The sequence below is a fragment of the Nicotiana tomentosiformis genome, chromosome 11, assembly GCF_000390325.3.
Source record: "Nicotiana tomentosiformis chromosome 11, ASM39032v3, whole genome shotgun sequence".
In the NCBI taxonomy this organism is placed as follows: Eukaryota; Viridiplantae; Streptophyta; class Magnoliopsida; order Solanales; family Solanaceae; genus Nicotiana; species Nicotiana tomentosiformis.
Genome location: NC_090822.1, coordinates 64,974,798 through 64,980,797, shown reverse-complemented (window position 1 = coordinate 64,980,797; position 6,000 = coordinate 64,974,798).

The window sequence follows — 6,000 nt, the reverse complement described above, 5'->3', positions numbered from 1 at the left end:
TGTGTTGCATGAGGTTTCTGTCGTGCGGTTGCTATTGTGTTGCCCGAGGTTTTTGCCATGCGGTTGTTATTGTGTTGCACGAGGTTTCTGCCGTGCAGTTGTTATTATGTTACACGAGGCTTCTGCCGTGAGGTTGTTATTGTATTGCACGAGATTTATGTCGTGCGGTTGTTATTGTGTTGCATGAGGTTTCTATCGTGTGGTTGTTATTGTGTTGCACGAGGTTTCTACTGTGTGGTTGTTATTGTGTTGTACGAGGTTTCTGCCGTTCGGTTGTTATTGTGTTGCACAAGATTTCTTTCGCGCTGATGTTATTGATACGCATGCGGTGGGATAAAGTGGGCTTGAAACGCATGGCTAGTAGGGGAACTACTAGAAGCCATGCGGTGTGATAAGGTGGGCTAAAATGCGGGATGCTATTTCGGAAAAATAATTTTCAAAACTAAATACAAAGGCTCCCGCGGTGATATAAGAAAAGTTATAATTTATTTTACGATTTGAGACTACGAGACGGTACATCGGGAGTGCTCTGTTATCATTTCTCCTTTTTTGTGCACTTGTCTTTGATTGTTGTTTTTCTTAGCATACTACTAATTATTTTCCTCCGTGTTGCACTACTTGCTCAGTTCTATGTAGCTAATTTTGTTGTGCTAGTCATTGTTTTAACTTCATTGCTGCTTTTATTACTCTGTACATTCTGTGGTGATCGTTTCTTATGTATCATTCACTGTGTCTACTCTTATCGGATGACTTGAACTGTTGTAGCACACTTGCACAAGCATACACATAGTTAAATCACCCTATCGATTTAAGAAAATGGATCCTGAAGTTGTTGACCATTACATGTACTCTTGTCTATTTTCCTTCTGTGTGAGAGTTGTTCTCTTGGAACGTGAGTCGTCCGTGTGGTTATGAGTTGTAATGTGGGCACAATATTCCAAGTGATTATGGTTTAAGAATTGGGACTCGTGAGCTGTGATTTTGAGGTTCGGTACCTCCTGGAAATGCATGAATAGATATGGTGTGAAAGTAGTTGTTCTCATTGAGTTGTTACTGGTTTTTCCTTTATTTGGTTTTGTCGGACTTAGACTGTGTTCAGTTTACTCTACAGCATTATCACCTGACTGCTTCCTGTTAAATATTATTGTTATTAGTGTATCATTGCAAGTATTAATTTGTGTTCCTTATCATGTTTGGCTTTATATTAATATTGTTTCCTCTGTTAGTTCACCTTCACACTTGTTCAGGTTGTTTATTCCGGTAGGTGTCTTGACTGTCCTTCATCACTACTCCACCGAGGTTAGTCTTGATACTTACTGGGTACTGCTGTGGTGTACTCATACTACGCTTCTGCACATTTTTGTGCAGATCCAGGTGCCACGGTTGTTGTTGATTATTAGGTGGCTAGTCGAGTTGTGGAGACTCAAGGTAAACCTGTCGTCGCGTTCACTGGCCTCGGAATCACCTTTTGATTTCGTATTTGTATTGTTTGATTTCCATTCCAAATAGTTGTGCTTAAGGATTCTCTTAGCAAACTCAGTAGTGCTTATGACTTATACTAGCGGTTTTGGGAATTGTAATTTATATAAGATTTTTATCTCGTATTTTTTTTTTCCATTTGATGGTTGAATTCTTCTATTTATTTAGTAAGTGTTAGGCTTACCTAGTCTTAGGAACTAGGTGCCGTCACGACATCCTACGGAGGAAAATTGGGGTCGTGCCAGCATTGGGTCCATCTATATCTGAATTAGCGCTCAAAAGTTCCATATTTAGGGTAAACTGCTTCCTAATAAAGGCGAATTCATACTCAAGGCTCGAAATCAAAACATGTATTAAAGATGAAGAGGTACCACTCTACTACAATCCTTGTGGTAAGTTCTCATTTACTTATAATTACTCATTTACTTCTTAAGCTGCTTATTTCCTTCCTTTTTAGCATTTTCCCTCTGTGAGCTTGTGCCTGAACTCGTTATGTTAAATAACCTATTTAATTTAAACGAAAATCTTCAAAAGCTTTTTATTTTCCTTTTTCACTCGTTAGTTTCTATGTATTTGGCACTTTATGTCTTTAATTTTTCCATTATTTTATTAAGTAAAATATTATAATAACTCAGCGAGACTCTAATAGCACGAAGTAAAAACAAATTTTCCCTTTTAATTTTAACTAGATAAAAATAATCACATTTGTCACTCAAGAAAAAGGTGCATAATAACGAGCTTACTAACTGGAAAAAAAAAAGAGACAAAAGATAGACCAACGTACTCATGCTATAGGCTTAAGATTATTAAAGATTAGATAATTATAGATTTAGACCTAAACTATTAGGTCTTAAACATAAGTATTATGTTTCAACAAGAGAGTCTAAGGCTCATTTACTTTTATTAAAATTAAGATATCCAAATTTGAATATATGACTGAATATTAAGACGTATAATAAAATTAAAATGTATGAATTTGAATACACATTTGAATATTATTATGTATATAAAGAATCGAATACTAAATAATTAAGACTATCTTTTAATATTTGAATGTATAAACTTATCTTTATTTAAAAATTAATAAGTATAAAATTCTAAATCTAGAATTAGATCAGCAGAATATTTTTAACTAAAACATAAAATAATAGTTGTTAGTGGTTGATTGGGGCAGGGGCGGCCCAACCTCATCGGAGGCCTAAAGCAAAATCTTAATGAACATCATTTTTAAAAAAATTAGACAAGTGAGGATCTGGAATTAAAAAAAATGAGAACTTGGTTTTATAAAATACAAAAAATTAAATGAATTTAACGTTGATTGCATCACAACTGAAATGGGAGAACCTAGAAAACATAAGTGACTCCTTTTTTTTAGTAAGTCCCTTTCTATATTTGGTAACAATTCAACTTTAGATTTTTCTTTTTATCATTAATGAGATAATTTCTAGCCCAAAAACTTCTATGATTTATTTAAGATTACAAGTTTCAAAAGCCTTCCTTTATTTCATAAAATCCATGTCCAGGCAAACACTTTCATATAAATTGGGATGGAGAGAGTATAATTTATGTAAGAAAAATAAATAATAAGTTAGATTATTAGATATAGTTACGTGACCAACTAATGAATAGAGAAATATAATTAAGTAAAAAAATTAAATAAGATTGACAGAAAACTATTTTAGTTATATTAATTAGAGGAAGAAATCGAGTTATTAAAAATTAATATGACAATAAGAAATAAATTTATCAATAATAAAAGATAATTATATAAATAATATACTACTATATAGAGAGAAATACTAGTAATTTTGGGGCCCTTAAATATTTGAGGCCTAAAGCAAGTGTTTCACTTGCTTTAGGGTTGGGCCGCCCCTGATTGGGAATGACGGTACGTAGTAGCTTGTCACGACCCAAAATCTCACCAATGGTCGTGATGGTACCTAATCCTAATTGGCTAGGTGAGCCAACAATTATAATCAACCAAAACCAAATATAATAAAATATAATAAGATGTCATAACATAAATAAAGCATAATAAGTCTTACAACAACAACCCAAGAGGAAAATACTACCAACAACTCCCAAAATCTGGTAGTACAAAGTTATGAGTAACTAAATAGAGTACAAATGAATCTCAAAATATAAAAATATTGTCTGAATCAAACAACAGTAAAACGGATAAGAAATGGATTTCATAAGTTGTGAATCAGGAACGACAGCTAACCACAAAGTCTGCAATCAACCGCTAAGTGCCCTCTTGAACGCCAAGAGGTCCAGTACCAAGATCTGCATAAAATATGCAGAAGCATAATATGAGTACAAAAATCATATGTACTCAGTAAGTATTAAGTCTAATCTCGAAGAAGTAGTGGCGAAATTTTGACAAAAGTATGATACTCATCTTCACGGCCTAAACAGTCCATAATGGTATAAAATCAACATAATTTAATCAAGAACAACAAATATAACATCAAAGTGTACAAATAAGAAGACAAGCATGCCTCTCAAAATAAGATAAACAAAGCATAATTTAATCTCCATGTTCGCATACAAAAATGATATGCACCAAGTAACAATTATAAGAATATTTCTACATGAGTCTAGGATGATTATGCATGCCAAAGATTCAATCATAACCAATAGCCAGCATATCCCATGTGCTCCAGCATGTCCCACGTGCTCCAACATAATATGTGTATCATCTGTGTTCACAGTGCCCAATGTAACATGGGTGATCACCTGACTCCGGAGGGAAGGCTCTATATCCAAGCGCCTCACAGAATCTCATCGTGTCATAATATATCAATATCACAATAACCGCATGGCATAAACTATCGTGTCATAACAATATTAATATCAATCCGCTCATAATGTCTCAATGTGCCATAATCATATTAATCCGTATCAACATCTCCATCTATAAGGAAGTATGCATATGCTCAAGAAATAACTAATAAAATGCACAAAGACATAATAAATAAAGATACGAATATATGATCATGACATAAAGTATGACTACTGTTGAATCAAGTATATCAACAATCTCAAGAACGGATCATCATGCCCAAATAAGATATCATAAGCAAATTTCTAGCATGAACAAATAGGCTCGCGTAGTCATAGAATCAAATAAGGAATAAATCAAGAAGAATAACCAACTAAACAAGGCATAAAGAAGCTTAAAATTACCCCAAACATGGTATAGCCTTAGTGTACGTATATACGTCGTCACCTCACATATACAACACCCCCATATTACGTAGCATGTAGCATATAAGTATAAATACTAGAACATTATCTCTTAACAAGGTTAGAGAAAAGACTTACCTCCTTCTGGGACCGCTTTAACCCTCGAATACCATTTTTCCTTTGAAATTATCCTTCAAATGACCCAAATCTAACCACACAATACTTAAAAGAATCAAAAAAAGTCATAAAAACTAATTCCAAACAATAATGTTCAATCTTTAATTAAATTATAAAAAGTCAATAAAAGTCAACCCAATCTCACATGGCCAAAAACTGAGTCTAAGGTCAAATATCATTGATGAAAAACTCCACGAGTTCAAATATATGATTAGTTTCCAAATCTGAGTCCAAATCAGTGTTCAAAATCTCAAAATATACTCTCTTAAGTTGGAGACAAAAATACTAAATTTCACTCTTTAATTCTATATTTTAGGTATAAAAATTAGTGAAAATAAAGATATAAAATCAAAATCAAGTAATAAGTACTTACCCTCAAGCTTGGGGTAAAAATCTCCTCAAATATTGCCTGCTCCCGAAGTCTAGGTCTCAAAATGGTGAAAATAAGATAAATCCCAAAACTTGAACATTAAATACCCCTGGATTGAATTCCTTAATTGCGATTGCAACAGCCCTCCTAATATCACAATGCACCATCTGCCCCAAGCTACATGGCCTGGGCCCTCTGCACGTGAACGCCGAGGGCAAACTCCTGCCCCCCAGAGTTCCATACGCGATCGCGAACCAACCCATATGATTGTGATGCTTCACCAGCCAGCACTTCATGATCACGAACCTTCCCACTCAATCGAGAAGATAAAATCCTCTTCCAAAACCTTCTATGCGATCGCGATACATGTTATACTATCTCAATTCACACTACTAACAACAAAAAATCAGCAATAAATGATCTAAAATAATTTTGAACCTCACCCGAGCCCCTCAGGACCGCATCCAATTATTCTAACAAGTACTATACCATATACGAACTTGTCCAAAGGCTCAAAATACTAATAAAAATATCAAAACCAAGAATCTCAAGTTCTCATAACTTCAAAATTCCAATTTGCGACTAAAAGCGTCGAATCAATCTCAGACCACTCTAGACTTGAACCAAATATACGTACAAGTCCAAAATCATTATGTGAATCTATTGGAACCTTCAAATCACCAATACTAGGTCGTTCACCAAAAAAAATAATTTTCTCAACTCTTCCAACCTTAAGCCTCAACTTAGGAACTAAGTATTCTAAATCGCTCCCAGATCCTTCAGAA